The sequence below is a fragment of the Dermacentor albipictus genome, chromosome 3 (genome assembly GCF_038994185.2).
Source record: "Dermacentor albipictus isolate Rhodes 1998 colony chromosome 3, USDA_Dalb.pri_finalv2, whole genome shotgun sequence".
Taxonomy (NCBI): domain Eukaryota; kingdom Metazoa; phylum Arthropoda; class Arachnida; order Ixodida; family Ixodidae; genus Dermacentor; species Dermacentor albipictus.
Window position 1 is genome coordinate 59,613,193 of NC_091823.1, and position 19,558 is coordinate 59,632,750.

The 19,558-nt window shown below is 44.2% G+C and overlaps 1 long non-coding RNA gene across 1 annotated transcript in view; it reads left to right on the forward strand.

The window, feature by feature from the left end:
* The window catches only part of LOC135898751 (uncharacterized), a 133,694-nt gene that overhangs the window by 37,541 nt on the left and 76,595 nt on the right, over positions 1-19,558 (forward strand). The gene's annotated exons all lie outside the window — the stretch shown is intronic.

A 19,558-nucleotide genomic window follows, 5' to 3' on the forward strand; every position in this document is an offset into this window, starting at 1 on the left:
ACAAAATCTTGATGAACTGGAGCAATGTACTAAGGCGAATGACCAGAAAATCAAAGGCGCCGCCAGTGACGGCGAGACTATAGCAATCGTGAAATACTTTGTTATGGCATAGGAGAGCAAGTCTTTATCATCTGACATAGACCGTCGCCATCGGGTGGCTGCTAGCAGCTCTGGAGACAAGAGTGTAATCGTTCGTTTTGTCCAACATTACAAAAAAAACGTCTCTTGACCAAAGCTAGAAAGAAAAGGCCGTCCGCTAGAAACTAAGGTTACGGCGCTAAGCAGACGAGGACGAAGTGAGAGACAAACGACACATACGGGCGCCAACTTCCAACTGTTTATTTACCAGAATCGACGCAAACTTATACAAGAAACCAAAGTGACAAGGTAATCACAGTAGAGATGGGCAGGGGGGATAGGAATTAACACTGCTCGTAGGGCAGTGACCTGTAGTGAATTATCATGGCAGGTACATATGAGCACGCGTGCATTACAGGCATAATCCGAGCATCCAACCAAATTTGGCAGCTGCACGTTCTTTTCTTAGCAGTGATTACAGGCTATCATTTACGAATGACATTTCTTATATTTACAATTTATTACGGGTGTGTACGAAAGCCTCTTGCAGAAGATAAAACACGGGGAAAAAGTGCTGAAGGGTAAAGATAAAATGAACACGCACGCACATAATTCCACACGTACATAAGCTCTCCCACTATATAAAAAAGGTCACAGCCACATACGATGTGCGCATTGTGTTTTCCGCCCCATGCGAATTGACCAAAATTTGCCCTTTCATGGCGAATAAGCTGCCGGCTACATGCTTCAAGAAGCACGACCCACGCTCCACTAACTGAGCTAGCGATGTCATTTACAATATTCTCCTAAAGTGTGGCAAGGTGTATATTTGACAAACGGGACGATGCTTCAACGATCGAGTGAGGTAGCACCGGTTGGCGGTCAACAGCAACATCGGCGGCCACTTGGCAGACCACTGCAGGCGCTGTGGTTGTGCGTCCTCCTCGACAAGAAGTCCTTTCTAAGGAAAGCAAGAAACCGCACTGAAAGGGAGATAATCGAGGCTTTCTTCATAAAAAGATGAAATAAGTACGTTAGCATGCCATCACTAGTATTAAATGACAAAGAAATGTCATTCTTAAATGATAGCCTGTAATCGGCGCTAAGATTAGAACGTGCAGCTGCCACATGTGGTTCCAAGCTCAGATTACGCTTATAATGCACGCTTGCTCATATGTTCCTGCAATGATAATTCAGTACACATCACTGGCCTACGAGCAGTGTCAATTCATATATCCCTTGCCTATCTCTACTGCGATTACTTTTCACTTTGGTTTCTTGCATAAGTTTGCGTGGGTCCTGGTTAAGAAACAGTTGGAAGTTGGCGCCCGTTTGTGCCGTTTGTCTCTCACTTCGTCCTCGTTGGCTTAGCAGCGTAACCTTTGTTTTTAAGTCATGAACCAACTAGCTCAGCAACAAGTTTTGTTCAACCGTCCGCTAAAGATATAGGTTTCAAATCATTGCAACCCATGTACATGTGTGAACTAGAATTTGACCAGACATCCGAGGTAGCTGCTCGGTGCCACAATTGTTAAGAAATAAGAAGATAATTGTAAGTTCGTATGGACAAAAGGCGGGAAGGTTCTTGCGCATAAGGCAGATACGTCCGAGCTTATCAAGATTGCTGAGCACGCAGATATTTCAAAAGTGGCGACGTAATTTTTAAATACATCTTTTCGATTTCATTGTGGGTGACAACGGCCAGCACTGCGACATAAGTGTTTTCGAAAATCTTTTCACCCGAAGTGTACAAACTTTAAGGCCTTCCATTGAAACGTTAGAAGTATGAAGAACAAAAAAAAACCTGAACACATTTTCTCGATTCCTTTCCGATTACGTTTGACGTCGTAATTTTCTCTGAAACCTCATTAACGCCAAATTACGTCGCGACAACCTGCGGACTATATGTACAACGGTGTAGTACGTTGCTCGGGTCACGGCGATGGAATCGTCATATACGGCAGAGATCAACTCTGAATAATCAGTTACCTTACAATAATTTCATCATGCATAAAGTGCCTTGTGGTCAACATTAAGCGAATCATTGTTGCAGCGGTTTGTCGGCTGCCAGCAGGTACTAGTAGAAAGCTATACATTATTTTTTACTATACTGATACCCTTCAAGTTACAAAATATTGACGCCACGTGCTTGTGTTTTTTGGTAATTACTGACGTCAATATTAATATGCGCGGCGATTCTGCGAGTTCTAAGCAACTGCAGCCAATTTTCGATTCTTACGCACGCGCAAACATGCGCAAGGCCTAGCCACTTGTCAGAAAAATATTAGTATTTGAAGGCTTCATACATACCAGGCTCGAGGGCGTTTTCACACGGCACAATATAATAAAGGAAGCTCAATGAGGGTTCTAAAAATGTAAGCCCCAGATTTGGCACTGCTACATACTAAAAAATACATACATAGGAACATGGAAAGCAGATTCTACTCTATGGTTCCAAGAAAATATGTCCTGTAGCCCTAATGTATAGACTCGCATCAGAACTAAGCAAGACTTTCGGGTGCACATTTAAATTAAATCCGTTCGCACCATTATGGCTGAGAGAAAAAAAAAGAATACGCTACACCTTTTTTTACTCAAGCTTCTCGTATATCATGCTTGCATAGGGCAAACAATGGAGGAAATCGTAAATAAATGAGAATTTTTACAGAAAAAAAATTGGAGGACGCCTAACCTTCGCCTTTTAGAGTGGAACGCGATGGCATTTAACGATCCCTGGCTGCTTCTCACGTTTCCCGGCAACCGGAGCGTATGTAACCGTAATGTTTACCTGGAAACGCTGGCCGCAAACACTATGCACGAAGGCGGGCTTTGTGTTAGAAACGCGGTCTTTTGCGTGGGTCGCGATGCGGCGGAGGCTAGCGCCAGCTAGAGGTACTGCAAGGAACCCAGCGCGCCACTCCGGGGCCTCCAAGACGCGCTCGCCAGCGTGCGCTAATTGCAGACGCCGTACCCGCAGTGGTTGCTCAGTGGCTATGGTGTTGGGCTGCTGAGCACGTGGTCGCGGGATCGAATCCCCGCCATGGCAGCCGCATTTCGATGGGGGAGAAATGCGAAAACACCCGTGTACTTAGATTTAGCTGCACGCTAAAGATCCCCAGGTGGTCGAGATTTCCGGAGTCCTCCACTACGGCGTGCCTCATAATCAGAAAGTGGTTTTGGCACGTTAAACCCCATAATTTTTAATGGCGGACGTCACGGCCTGTACGTGAATTATAGAAACGCCGGAAAAGGCGTTTCTTGGAGTTTTCGTGGAACAGAATTATGTTTTCTTGTATAGACAAATTACAGTCCGAGAGCTGTCATATCTGTAAGTTGTATGTATGTCGTAGTTTACGATTTTTCTGCGTATTTTAGCTTGGGAAATTTAATTAGTTCAGTAAACTCCTTGCGTCACATGGATGGCCATGGTGGTTTGGAAAACGTTTTTGCCAAAACGATGTCCGACGCCTGACGCCGATGCGGGATGTTCTGTGACACGCCCAGCTAAGTCAGCCCAGGTAGAGAGGGAGTGCCGGGGTCGGATGATGTTGGGTTGATGAGTACATGTAAGCTCTGGGACGCGTCACCCCCGGGTGCCAAGTCTTCTTCCCATCTGACAACGATACGGGCTAATTAACGCTATCACGTTAAAAAGTGCTTCGTCTATGAGAAACTATTCGGCGATCCGGGCTAGATAAGCGTCTAGCAATGCATTTTTTATAAAACATTGAATACTTAAAGCGAGACAAGTTTATGAATGCATACTAGTACTGCATATTCATAGAAACAAGCTTCCGTATTCATCAGCACATGAACCCATGCATATCAACCCATTGCGCACACAACATATTTCAGGTATCTGCCACAAGGACAGGATATGGTAGAGAACTAGCGATATACCACGTGCATGCGCTTCTTAATGGCGTTGATAAAAAAGTAAACTTCTACGGCTCATTGACGAAATTCAAACACCGCGTCAAACAGTTTTGTGAATGGGTATTATAAAGTGGTAAATTGTAGCTTGTGACGTGGGCCGCTCTTGAGGTCTATAGCCGTATGTCTGCTGTTCTAGATTCGTGTAAAATTATTGTATCCAATGTTGTGCACTACGCATGCAAACCCTCGAAATATATGTTCATCTTAAGCTTACTTTCGTTTTTTTTTTTCGTTTAGTATGTATATGTCGCGAAAAGCGTCGTGAGAAATTATCTGTATACCACATGTAGATGTCGCGGTTACCTTTGCTTATGGTTATGTTAATATATTCTTTGCTGCATTTCACATGTGTATTTTGTTTATGTATCAACACTGTTTGCTGAACTAATTTTCTTAGTATTTTCTTCTCACTAAATTTCTGTTTTTCTTCATGGAGAAGCCACATCAGGCCGAATGACATTTAGCTTCACTTCGATTTTCTGTATATGTGCACAGAAATAAAGAAACATTCATGATTTGTTGCTGTCCCCATGACATCTTTAATGTAACATAAGCCCTTGAAAACCAAAAGTTCTTCTTGTGAAGAGTCAACAAATAAAATAACTGCACACTGAAAGACACCAGTTTCAAGGCATTATTTGTTTATGTAATTGTTTTTATCAACATTCTCTAAACCGATGGGGGGGGGGGGGGGGAGGGGCTGCTCCTTCGGCGCCCTTCTGGTCTTCTGATGAACTCTGCAGGGCAATGCAGCTCTACCTGCACTATAGTCGCCGCTAGCAATATGGCATGACCACGAAAGGGTCGCGAAACGGGTAATAGCTCCCTTTCTTATCACGAAATTACATAAAACGCTCTCGGAATTCTTGCCAAAACCAAGTTATCTACCTGTTCTGACGATTTTTGAACGCGCATGAACATCCATTTTTGAATAGAAAGAAACCTGATGCTTGAAGTTGTTTAAATATACGCCATTCCCACTTTATTTTTTAAGTATAATGCGAATAAAAAACATTACTGGGTTGCGTTATTAAAATGTACAAGAAATGGCTGTCTGCGACCTAATAGCGATAGGTATCCGGCTGACAGCATGTCGAGAAATTCACCTATGAAATTCACTTATAAGGAAGTAGAAAGCCTCGAACACTGTCGTTAGTGCCAATCTTACCAAACCCAAATATCCTGGAGTGGCGTTTACTTCGAATGCACCGCAATGTGAGCAAATATTTACCGAGATTGAAAACTAACGCAAACGCACGAAACAAAAGAACATGTTCGCAGGCGCTACGATCCACCATCATTCAATCAAAACATATTGGAAAAGAGCATATTCGATTCCATTATGGACGCTGCTGTGCCTTCCTTATTTTTATTCCCAAAGATATGTCCTATGCTCCCACAGACTTCTTGTTTCGGTGAATGTGCGTGAAGCCTCCAACAGTTCATGCGTATTGTTTTTGGCGACAGAACTGCTGTTTTTCTCATCATATATTCAGTTCTAACGCACCATAGTAGTCTAAGTTCGACCATGGGCTGCTAACAAACTGCTTGCGGACCGGCATGTGAAAGCGTAGCTGATCAAGCGTTGCGCCGCCGTACAGGTGTGAGTTAATGTATTAGACATTGCACAAACTCAGTCTAATAGTTTTATCAACTTATCTCGCTAGCTCAGTGAGCACAGCAAGGGAGTGACACTAAAACGATGTTGAGTGAGCACCGTACCCAGATTACATTCGTTTGTCGCCTTTTGTATAGACTTATTCACGTCAGACGCAGGAGCGAAAATCGCATGTGTAACCTTTCTTTAGTCTAAATTATGTACTCTTTCTTCGGCAGAAATAAAAGGTGAGAAATTTAGAGAAGTGAAGAGCACGTTTATACTGTGGCTAATCTCGGTGGAAATATCGACATTCCTGTTTCAAGTATATAGACGTAAGAACATTGCCCTGTTTTGTAGTCACGCCAAGAAGCCTACCTACACGTGTGGAGAACACGTCAGGGGAGAGAAACAGTGAAGAATTGCCTGGGAGTCTTGAAGGACGGCAGGACACAACACCTGCCAGCAGTGGCCATGGTTGTTGTGCTAGCAAACATTCCTTCGCTCAGCACCAGATTAAATGCCGGCATGCAGCTCACAACATTGGGCCTCAGCAGTGGTCTATCACCGAATCCGGACTGCACAATGCAGATTGCGTATAGATTCTTGACCCTAAGGATCAAGGAAGGAAATGCGTGGAGATTCTTTGTATCATTAGTACCCCGCTGTGCAGGCAGGTTCTTGGTGCGCGTAATCCCGCTCTAACCCTTGACTTTATGTCGAGGGTCATGAAACGATCACTTAGGCTACGCAACGTGCCACGTGAAGGGGAATAGTTGGTTAGATATGTGGCTCTCGCATAAACACGCGAAGCTCAGTTTTAGGTATGAATGCTAAATACTCTTGTAAGGAAATAGACAAGAGCTGGACACTGTTAGTGCCTGTAATATCTTTTCAAAACGAGAAGCTCTTCTCGTCCATCAGCTAGCCACTGATAATTTTCCCTGCGCTCTTGTAGCGATCTGCAGCGTATATTCGGCTATTCTCATGGTATTTTTTTTTATTTTGTACATTCTACAACGATTACGCTGTTCAGATTGTTTGAAATTAATGAAACGGTTGAAATAGGAACAAGCTGCGTGGTGGAAAGATTAATAATTGTCAGCTGATCTCGTTCGCGTTTTGAAGTCCCCGCTCGTTGGTAGATATTACAGCTTCACGAGACATTTTTACTTCCTGTCCATTTACCTGTCGGTCATAGTACTTTCAGTTCTACATTTACAGTCAGGCTAATGCATCAGTCACACCATCCTTCACTGATGGATGCTGTGAGCAGCTGAATGACTGGTCGGGGATCTGATAAACTGCATTTAGAAGGCAAATAAATCTACGTCCAATCAGAGAACAGGCCGCCACTTGTAAATGTAAGTGGTCATCACCAGCCACCAGTTTCTTGAACGCCTGGCCGACACAATTACTAGTAAGCAATAAATAGTTCCTTTTTTGACAGAGTAAATATAAGTTGTTGGGATGTGCATGTAACAGGCTTTTTCTGCTCGAATACTGCATTGAGCTCCACATCTCTGTGCATTTTTTTCCCAAATATGGGAAACACCAAAGCATCATCTCATCCCTTGTCTCTTTGTTTTCTGATGTCAAGCAACAAATACTATATCAAACTGTCTGGTCTATCGCTCAAAACAAACATATCCTCACCTCCGCAGCCCTACCAGCACTGTGTATTTGTTGGGACGGTGCAGCACCAAAGTCCCCAGCCAAAAAGCTGATGAACATGATGATGTTCCTCTTCTATGGCCAAGCCTAGGCTAGAACTTGATCTTCACCTTCAAATCGCGCGATGTCACTGTAAAGATCTAGCGCGGTTCAAGACGGCACTCCTACACGGCCGCTCCTTCTGCAGAGGCCCATGGGGACATCGAGCGAGAGTACAGCGCTCCACCCTGCAAAACCTTGCTCGCTGGTGCACCTAGCGTGCATGGAGCTGGACAAGCTTGTCGCATATAGAAAAAGATGGAGGAAGTCACGTAGGGACAATAAAGAAAAGAAGACAATGTACATGCATCGATTGCATCGTTCTTCGATATAACTTCAGGTGCCCATCCTTCTAATGACGGTGTCGAACCTTTGACTTCCTCTTCCGTGAGGCCTGCTAATAGTAATCTGGTTAATACAGATTTGGAAATGATAGATGTGGAACGAAACGCTCGAGCGTATAAAAGAATGATGTCACCAATCAATGATTCTTCCTCCGGTCCTCACTCAAAAGCTAAGAAAAGTCAGCCCAGTGCTATACCAAAAGAAAGCATGCTACAGAAGGCAGTTGCGGCTGCAGCACTTTCTAAACAACAGCGTCGCTGAAAGTTCTTCAGTGGAACTGTCGCTCTTCATATTATGCTTCAGTAGATTGATTTTTTCTAACTACACAACTTAACCTTGATTTAATAATTTTACAAGAAACTTGGTTAAATTCTGCAGAACATTTTCAAATAAAATTTTGCAGATCTTTTCGTCTAGACCATCCTACTAAAGGTGGCGGATTATATACATTTATTTCGTCTCAAATTTGCCAGAAGGTCAAAATTTCCTTGCAACTTTCTACTCCTCAGCGTGAAATCCTAGCGGTACAGCTGAATTTCCATGGATGTTGCCCCTTTACCATAGTAAATGCATAGTCTCCTTTTGCCTCATAGGACACACACACACTGCATAAGGTTCTTAGTTCTTGTGGAGGGAACATCCTACTGTCAGGTGACTTCAGTTCTCACAATATATCATGGGGATTAAAAACAGCTTAGTGTAGCACCAGATTATGGAAGTGGTCATTGGACAACGGGCTAACGTGCGTAAACTCAGTATCTATTATCTATTATCTATAAACTCAGTATCGTGGTAGATCTTACTCTGCAATAGATCTTACATTTTATGTCCCGAGCCTCTGCGTGTCTTCTTGGTCGACTGTTAAGTATGCGACAAGTAGTGATCACATTCCTCTAGTTTTTGAAGTAGCACGCCCTGTAACGTTTATGAGTGATCATGTGCAAACTTTCATTATTTACAATATTTTTAGAAAATGCTTATGCAATGCTCTTTCATCTCTGTCTGACGCGTGTACTGAGCAAAAAACCACGGTTATCTGTTCCGCTTTGGAAGGTTCTTCCAAAAAGTCTGAATTTGTGATTCGCCTAAAAACAACAAATTCATACAGCCGTTGGTGGAATGAAGAATGCGCTCGTGATTATAGACACGAAAGCCACTTGGAAAAAAAATTATCACATAACTAGAGCCCCAAAAATTAGAGCAATTATAAATTTTTGAGCCTTCTTTAAACATACAGTTTCAAAAGCCAACGACGAATATGACTGCAAGCATATTGACTTCCTACCTAACAATAAAAATAAACGCGCGTTGTTCAGTTTTATCCGCCGTAGGAAAGCTCGTCCACGTCTAGTTAATATCGACTCTATAGTCTTAAGTAGAATTAAAATTAACCAATCACTAGAAGAAATAACGAAGAGATTAGAAATTAGGTTTTCTTGAGTTTTGCCAAATTGTTCCAGCTTACGAAGGGCATCAGATGATCTTGTAGAAATCACCAAGTTAGAATTCGCTGAAATCGTGGAGCGACTGCCAGATTCAGCTCCCGGCGCAGATGGGATAACCTCTGCCATCATCAAAATTTCATTTAAGGAAGCTCCTGATGACCTTGTGGCTTTTATAAACCACTCAATTATATCCCAATGGATTCCGTCTGCATACAAAGTTGCTAAAATAATTCCAGTGCTTAAAATCACGGGGAAGGATTTACAATAGATAACATCAGACCATTCGCGCTAACCTCCAATTTGGTTAAATTAATTGAAAGAATCCTATACTCCAGGTATTGTTGCAACAAATTTCTTCTACAATGGGCTCTATCCTCTCATCGCCGGCTACAGTCGACCATGCCATCACCTGCATCAACCTTATTGCCATATGCACCCTTCAGTCAAGAACGTTGTCGTACTACCTCAAGAAAAAACTCATGCATCCCGAAGTTCAGGCCATTTTCGGGCTTGTCGAGTCATCCTTGGGTCCCGTCAGAAGAATGTGCAAGCTCTTAAAATCGGAGAAGTGGCGCCAAATCCCAATCTACAATGACTGGCTGAAAGTAGCGCCAGTCCTGTCGTGTGTGTTCCTTCGTCATCGTCTTTAGCGCTTTTTTATCAAAACTTTCAAGATGAACTAGCTCGCCAAATCAAGATATTGTATCGACACCTCCTATTCCCTTGGCACAAAAAGTTTTTTCCCCACGAAAAAAACTTCAGTAATTTTTACCTGATTACGCTGTCGAATATCAGTATTAAACTTTTGTCGTCGCAGGGTTGGTCTGGCACCCTCCCCTCTGTGCCCAATCTGTGCGGAAGATGAGACCATGGATAAGTTTCCTTATTGTCCTGCCGCCATATTTCTTCTTAAAAAAAAACATTTTTGAACCAACGTTCAGGCAACATGGTTTAAATTTTTCCGCTATAAATATTCTTTCTGTAGGAGTCTCTTCACTTAGAAACTGCCACAGCGATGTTGGCTCAGCCATGGAGGAATTAATAGCTGTTTCAAGACGATTCTCTTAATGTCTTGAAACATTATTTTTATCCATTTCCACCTGAAATTTTTACCAGTTTTTGTCATACCAACATCTTCCTTATACCATTCAAATCTTGGCCATTCCCCCACAGTGGGTACGCACCATCGAAGACGGATATCCTATTCTTAGGTATCCTATCCTATCTTCTTCTAAATACAGCATATTCAGGACGAGGATTCAACTCTAGCAAGGGCAAGCTGTCTGGTGATTTCCCCTGCTAGATCACCACAATCAGTGTTCCGGGTTTACAGCTGCAGCCGCCTTTCCTGTTTTCACCTGGTCATCCGGCTGTCCCATGGGACCAGCGGAAGCAGGCCTTGGAGAAGCATATGCTGGCTTCCAGAGTTTCCGAGCTTCCAGCCGAACGCCGCACAGTGATTGGGCTGAGCAGCCTGCTGACTGCCCATGTACGTCACGGCAAGAGATAAAAACATGAGTGCACAACAGGAAATCAAGTAGAGAGCCGCCTTCAGTGCAGAAAAAAACAGACCGGCCCATCTCCGCGGAGGAGCATTCGAGTTAAGAAAACGCCCTTAAAACTAAGGGACTACGCGCTTCGCAAGCAATAGTTTTTTTACAGCCAAGCTGTATATGGCTAGGGCTCATGCATTTTTGTTCTCCGTGAACAAAAACTATCATAATCAATGGCTCATACCCCCGTAAGCACTCATGTTCTCGTAAGCAAGCAAGAAATGCAATGGTTCATAGCCCCGTAAGGCAGAGACTACAAGCACTCAGCAAAGTGAAGCAAACATTGCTTAAATTCTTTCTAATCACGCATACAACAGACAGAACAGCATGTCAGAAACTGTCATCAGCAATGGCTCATACCCCCGTGAGCACGCAAAAATGCAATGACTCATAGTCCAGTAAGGTTCACGGCTACTCACTTTGCGTGAATTAGCTGCGATGACACTGTCCATGTTGTCGTTGTCGGTGATTTCAATGGGGATGTGTCGGTATCGAAAAGGGAGCGGTGTACGTGTTCCATGTAGCAAACATATTCCTTGCGATGCCACACCTATCCGGCCCACCGACCACCCAGCGGCGTATGTGCATCGATTTGACCAAAGAATGTGATTGCAGTTGCAAGTGAAATAACGACCACTGATCAAAACAATAAATAAGTGTGCGTACCTGTCGTCACGATGACAACCCATCAAGACAATAAATGAGTTCGTACCTTTGTTAAAATTTATGTGTCGCATCCGTGTCGTGTGCTACACAGCTTGTAGGAGAAACTTGTAGGAGAAAGTAAGAGAACGTATCGTAGAAATTGTACAAATGATAACAAGAAATCCCGGCAGAACAGACCTTGAGTTGATGTCTTTGTAAGCGATAGATTGTACATTACGATAAAAGACGCGCTGAAGATTTGGCTAACGAACGTACCCCTCAACCGCCATGGTTGACCTTGCAGAGAAAGTAGTCCCATAAGTCGGCATTAAAACATCTTCATTCGCAAGGTACGATGTCCTTGACCTTGCAGAAAAGCGCCACAGCGCGGCAGTACGATGAGAGACGCCGATTGAATTGCTTGATACCTACTAAAGGAGAATGGTCAAGAAGCGTGCAGGTGATTTTACAAGTGTTCTATCAAGATTGTAACCGAAATAAAACATGGCATATTAAAGAATAATTTCGGGTGCGAACGTGTCTCTTAACCTCTTCCCTTCACTTTTTATTAGTAAATTGTTCCTATGCGAGGAACATTGCCAACATCTCTTATAATCATTTGCTGGCCTAGCACACGAGGAGTCTCAAGCGCTGTCTTCCATCACTTTATTCCGCCTTTCCAGGCATGCGTCCGTTGTCTATGGCTATAGCAAAGATATTTTGTGCTGGGTGACTAGGATTCGAAACCGACCATTGGACATTTTTATTTATTTTATTTATTTGCTTCTGTTGACAACTGGTGACATGTAGTGTGCCAAGTTGGCCATAAACTGACGAACCCCAGCCTGCGGGAAAGAGCCAAAGAAAGGTATACTCAGTCGCAGCCTACATAAGACAGGAGAGGAAGAAAGGAAGGAAGGAAGGAAATCAACTTTATTAGAGGTCATGCAGGCCACGAGAGCTTTGGGCTCTCATGGAGTGGGCGTCTCCCACGACGGAACCGGGAGGTTGAGTTTCCTGGCGGCGTCGTGGACCTGCTGGACCGCCCAGAGTTGGGGAGGATATGGGGGATATTCCTCCACGGAAGGAGGCGGCCACGGCGATTCGAGTACTGTAGTTGCATGCTGCGGATGTTGTTTTCACGCTTAACAAAGAAGAAAGGGTCCTTTCAGAATCCCCTGGATAGGATAACCTTCCTCGATGACGCATACCCACTGCGGAAGATTGGCCAAGATTTGTATGGTATTAGGAAGATGTCGGTATTACAAAAACTGGTAAAAGTATCAGGTGGAAATGGATAAAAATAATGTTTGAAGAACTTAAGAGAATCGTCTTGAAACAACCACGAATTCCTCCATGGCTGAGCAAACATCCATGTGGTAGTTTCTAAGAGAGGAGACTCCTAGAGAAAAGATATTTAAAGTGGAAGTGGAAAAATTTAAACCAAGTTGCCTAAACATTGGTTATAAAATGTCTTTCCTTAAAGAAGAAAAATGGTGGCAGAATAAGAAAAAATGATCTACGGTCACATCTTCTGCACTGATTGGGCACAGAAGTGAGGGTGCCAGACCAGCGTGTTGACAACAAATACTGGTGTTCGACAGCTTAACCGGGTAAAAATTGTTTAGGTTTTTCTCGTTTTAAAATAATTTTTGTGCTAAGGAAATAGGAGGAATCGGTATTCTGAGAAATTTGATATTGCTGGGTTCAAAAAGTCCTGCGCAATTGCATATCACCTTAATCTAGTAGTAGTTAGGCAAGCTGATGCAGGAAGTAATCATGGTACAGGGCTATTGAGGGCCGCTCTCGCGAGAATGTCAGCCATTTCGTTCATGTATAATCCCCTGTGACCAGACACCCAAAGTAACCTAATTGAATTTATGTGGCCAGGCACTAGAAAATGAAGTGGGCTTAAAAGGTTGTACCACTATTTGTTGGGAGCGATGTACATAAAGATAAAGAATCCGCTATTATTACTACCGTCAATAACGATGAATTTAGTTTACGTAAGACTTACACTACAGCTAGAAATTTAGCCAGAAATAGGGATAATTAGTCAGGAATCCTAATTGAGAATGAGCAGTCTAGAGCAGCAGCGAAAATGCCAATTCCCGAATTTTCTCCACACTGTGAGGCGTCTGTTTCAATGACCGTATTTATATCTAAACTGAATAAATGATCTTGTAATACTTCATTTAATATATTATGAGTGAGAAATTTTGCAGTGTTTGGGCACATGCCATGGGATGATCCGTAGACTCTCTCGCACATCCCAAATGGGTGGCACCTCCCACGTACCTAAATCTAAGGGGTTAATCCATGTCTGTAGAAAAACCACCTGTGGTGTATGAAACCGGGGCCAGTGTACTCCGAAAAATAATGCAGGCTGGGAAATGGGTATGTTTTCGAATCTTCCGATAGAGAATTCGTACATATTTAAGAATGTTTGCACCGTCAGCAACCGAAATCTGCACAATAGTTATGGCAATCTGGCTTCTTGATGTAATACGTTATTAGCCACAATTTTCGTTAATCCGCAACCCAATCGCAAGGATTCCCGCTCAATCAGAACAAGGGGGCGTAATTAACAAGGGGGCGTAATTTATAAGCTGGCGCACCTGAAAATAGCACGCATAGAAATTATAAAATGGGCCGCACATGCATATTATGTATGATTAGTAGTGGGTCCCTCCGCATCCCCAACCGACGGCTGCATTGCTTACGTTGCATGCCGACTGCTTTCACTCCTTTCTTAATTCTATGGTCAATATGACCACACCAATTGCGGGAGCCCCTTAGTCTAGCCCCGCGATGTCGCTGTCACTCTCTGTATGGCAGTTATAAGCAGTCAACAGCTCTACCTATAAGCAAAATTACCCGCCCTATATCTCTCTCAATAGCGCCACCCCTCGCAGCCTTTTCTGTGAAAGGAACGAACTGATAGTGTGGTCACGCGCTTCCAAACAAAGTTTATCTCTGTCGTCAGGACGGTTGAGCACGCGATCATTTGGTGCTTCCTCTGCCTTTTTGCTTCTCCGAGTTCAGCGTGCGCCCATAAAAAGGTTCACCAAGGCACTCTCCTCGGAAACAAGGTCGCTGCGCACATTCCAAAGTGACGTCCTTCGGTTCGAGTTACTTGATTATACAGCTCTCCAACACCGTGGACAGCTCTGAAACAGTATAAGATGAAGTGATGCGCAGTGGGCTATTTGCACGTGGGCAGTCCCCTTTCCGAGGGCAAATTTACAGCTCCAGTAAGCCTCCTTAAATGGGGCCCAACGCGTAGGCGAGCTGTACAATTGCGGCGCGCAGGCCAATGATAGCGAAACACGTTATATTTTAGCCGTATCTCCGGACGCAGGCAGCGTCTTGTAGTCATCGTTGAAGGACTCTCAGGTCCGTCCTTCCACTCTCTTGTCTCACAGCCTGCAATGATGGACACGTAGAGACGCCCCTGCTTCACTCGCTCTGCTTTCTCCGCGTCGTGCAATGAATCCAGCCACGCTAGTATCTAACGACGGCACTGAAACGGCCGTACACAACTAGAAGAGTGAGAGAAGGTTTTGCTGAACCGGTTTTCGAGATTAGGGTTTTGCGTTTTCACTTTTTTGCAATGGGCGCTTCGGCGGTGCTGGGTCATAAGAACGAGCGAACGAGCTAGCTATATACTTTCGGGGCACCCTTGGGGCTTGTTCCCAAGCTGGATCGCCGTCACCTGTGAGACCCTTTACGAGCACGTGATAATGGGGGCGGGAGGCGGGACACGGTTTGTTCGTGGCGACCGACACTGGCTGCCCACAACGTAACGCAAGCCTTGTTGCCCCTGTGCGCTTAAAGGGAAGTCATCGGAATAACAAATGAGCCGATCGCCATGGCAGTTTCATCCTCCCGAGCAACTTCCAAATTGGTGCCTGACTCAATGGAAGGCCTCTACACTATAGCGCAGCGAAGGAGGCTCTCGCATGTGCACGCGCGAGGCTGCCTTGTGCGGAAGACCTCGGACGTCTAAGACGTCGGAGGACACGCGCCACGGACGCCGTCCAACTTGTTTGGAAAGAAGCCTGCCGCCCTAACGGTGCGGTATGCGAAACCTTTCGGCGCTGCGCGCCGCTGCACTGTTTGCGAGCCAATCCAACCAGTCCTTTACGCGTTGCCCTCTTTCCCGACCGTCTGCTGACTTCCCTCTCAACTGTAGTCGCTATAGCGCCGCTAGTATGCGGGCGCCCATGCAAGCGTTTCGTAATATTTAATAACGGCAAGGCCTTTGTCGCGCCAGTTTAAGCTTGGTCGCTTGAGAAACGCAACGGGTATAAATACCTCTGATGACATATTTACATAGCAGCCGCAAGGTGGCGTTCCCCGTCTTGGATACCGTCTGGGGCCCTACACCTGCGTAATAATTTTCGCTGCGTTAGGCCGACAAGCGCTTGACCGGAAGCGTAGGTTAAGTCATCTTGAGTTATTAGCGCGCAAGAGTAACGGTTACTACTAATTGCTATGCTGCGCCCGTCGCCGTTAACTCAAGGATATAAAAAGGTGCTGATCGAAGGCTATTCTTACGTATGCGTATGTCTTTTGGCGCAGCAACAAGAAATCTGTTAGGCGTCTGGAGTTCTCTACTACGGGCCGATATTAATCCGAGTGAATCACAACGACGCGGTTGCGTTGAGCACTTTTGGGTTCACTAGGCGGCCATGGCGATTCGAGTACCGTAGTTGCGTGCTGCGGATTTTGTTTTCACGCTTAACAGAGAAGAAGGGGTCCTCCCAGAATCCCCAAAATAAAGGAAACGTACCTAGCCAAACAGAACTAGCCCCGGCGAGATGGAGATCAGACTTCGCCTCTTCACTTATGACAACCTCATACACTGGGTACAAACATGACTTTGTAAAAACACTTACAAATGCGTTCATGTTTCTGTTTAGCACAGTTTCGCATGCGACCAATGAACTAGAAATTGTTGGTGTTCTCTTTCAGCGCTTGTTATCTCCTCTAGGCAGCAGGCGAACGTTGTGAGCAAGCATTTTGCTTTAAAAGAATAATCAACCCAGCTGAAGACACAATGTCTACAAACTGAATTTGTCATGCCTCAATGGTGACTCATTTGTCAAGTGCAACAAAACACGTGCTGGCCTTCAAGCCTTTTCCGTCTCCTCCCAAAGAATGTGTGCGCGAGCTGTCTTCAGCGGCGCTGCTTAATATGCGGATGACTACGAGTGCGATAAACTTCATTTGGTGCGAGCAGCCAAGCAACGCGGGAAGTCAAAAAAGGTCTTTATTCATTTATTTCGCTTTCGAGCAACTGCCCGTCATTGTGGGCTTAGTCAATTCAGCAATCACAACAGCTGACAGCAGAACAGTTGCGACCTTAGGGCACATCCGGTTAATGCTTTGAGTACAACCATAAATAGGGGATCATTCCTGAAGTGTGAACATTTCTTTATCTTGTCCTTGGCACTGACCGTTCTGTGCAGCACTTGCGATGTAAAGGAGGACGGGATCGAGCACCGGAGTGTCGAACTGAAACTGTTTTACTTCCGGTTTTGCAAAAACGGTTCGTTTCCGATTGAACTCTGAAGAAAAAAAATAACGGTTTGAACAGGTTGGAAACATATTACGTTGGTTTGTGTACGAACCTAAGAATGATTACAGGAAAAAGTATTAATTACCGAGTGGCATGGAAAAACTCAAACAAAGGTACAAGTGCTGCTCTTCATGACACACATAGATACACAAAATTATATTGTGAAAGCACAGCGCAGAATCAGTGTGTCAGAAGCAATACGTCTTTCCTGACGCACCTACTTCAGTTTACATGGCAGTGTGATGAAAAGCAACCGCATGGCTAGGAACCGCTTCTTCCTTTCATAGACTGCGCATAGTTGCCCCACCACCGCAAACCTATTTAGTGGTCACTAGTTTCACGCTGTCGCGAGTGTTTACTATAGCCTGCCTACCTCCCGACGAGCCACATTTAAAACCACAACAATGGGGCAGCCACTTCTAAAATGACAGCGAGTCCACATGTATTTGTTAATAAATTGTGCTGCACGGTTCAGCCACAAGGGCAGGCCCGTCCATAATTGACTATCTCCAGATGTGGTGGCCACAGTCAACCGAAAACCGTCATTTTTTGCTTTCGGTTTCATGGCGGTGTGAAAAAAAAAATCGTAATGTTTCAGTTTACTTTTGGTTCGTGCAGAAACTCCTTTTTTTGTATTCGTTCAGTTCTGGTTTGATAGCCAGCCGAGCACGTGCTCAGTATTGACAATGCGCGTGCAGAATATTTCAAAAGATTCATCACAAATGTATGCCAATCTGACAACTGATAGATCGAAGAGAGAGAAGGTGTAGCCTTATACGCAAGTTATTTTCACACCCTTCAGAAGTACTGGGGGCCTGTTTGCTAACTCCCAACCTTGCTGGAACGCAGCAACAAATGATGCTGTGTTCTCGTGGCCGTCCGTTCGTTAGTGACGGCAGTGACGGCTCCCACGCAGGCTTTGCTGGGTCAACATGCCATCAGCTTTCACCATTGCAGCCGTACAAACTCGCAGCTGACCTCCAACGTGGAGCCTGTATAACACGACGTGAGAAACAAAAATTACGAATTAATAGCTTTAAAAAAAGTCAAGCGTAATCCAGTCTTTTGGGGATGTTTATCTTTGTTAGTGCGATTGGCATGCAAGTGGTGATGCACGTGTAATTTGGTGGTGAAAGCTTCTTTGGTGAGAGGATTGGTAAAGGTTCGTTGAATGTTATGTAATTATGAACCTGGTGTGTCTTGTAAGAATGGTCAGAATTAAGTGTAAGGTTCATACGTTACATATGTATAAGGGATGCGGACACACGAAGTTGGTGGTGAAATGAGAAGATTAAATTGTTTTGAGATGGTCGGTGAGAATGTTAATGTTTCTAAATTATCAAACGTAATACATTTGTATATATTTGTGAGAGATTGGGTAACAATCATGTCATACATATACATCAGAAGCAGCGTTTCCTTATATCGACCTTATCATTGGAATAACAACCAGAGGGCACAATATGCTTTCCATTGGCTGCGCCTCTGGGTAGCGTACACCCGGCGATATTTGCACGGGATGTCAGTTCACTGCGGCGCGAAATCTGCAGTGTGGGAGGGGACATTGAACACGCGCTCCCCTACTGCCGAGGCTATATCAGCTCGCATTTTGGAAGCAAACACAAAGAAGGTGTTTATTAAGGCGAAGCCTTATTCGCCTACAAATGCTGTTGTCGCGTTTTTCTGTGCTGTTCCGCCGAGTAGAATACACTATAAACCGGCTTATATAGCATGGAATTGACCCAAAAAGAGGGCTAGTGAGAAAACCTCTGTTCTCTGTAATGAAACCTTAAATGATAGCAAAAAATATGTGCAGGTATTACACATATTATCTTGTCTGACACAGATATCTTAAAATGAGCTCAGGTTTATTAGTAAATTACGTTTCAACAATACCGAATAAGTCACTTTTACGGTTAGAGACGGAGGCCTGGTAAGGCTGAAAATAAGCAAAGTCGAAAGATGGGTGGCGACGCCGCCTTGAAGTTTGTGCACCAGCTCGCTGTGGTGTCATGGATTTTTACGGGTTCTGCTCGGGCATAACTCGGTACATTCTTTTTATCTGTAAAGATGTGCAGCACTGTATTGAAAAGAAGCCTATGACTTAATCTGGAAAGTTTCGAATACATTTACAGCCGCAACAACAGACAAAGTAGTATAAAGATAGTTTGAAATCCATGACGTCACACTGAATTACCAGTGAGGTGTTTCGTTCCGAAATTCTAAAAAATAGAATGATAGTTTGGCCTTCATTGTTTTCTTCGAGCAATCAGCCTCTTACTGCAAAATTAACAAATATGAACTTTTGAAGAATGCGTAATCAGTCTAAACTTATTTAGCGTTTCTCTTTAGTAGGGGGAGTTAACTTTGTTGGAAAGGAGCATAAAATTCGACGGCTCCTCTGATTTTCTGACATCGCCCATGTTTGACCCTTCCCGTTCTTGGGTAGCTGGGTATGCGACATCGGATGTTCCGTCTTATGTAGCTGTTAATTTTGACCTACAAAGTACTTCAACTGAGTGCACCTCTGTTTTGTGCCATAAAACTATGCATCACGACACAAAACGTGTGCGTCCAATGTAGGCTCATAGGTGTCCCCAACACACAGTTCATGTTACTGCATGATATTCAGCGGATTCCTTGTTTTTCTTAAGATTTCTAA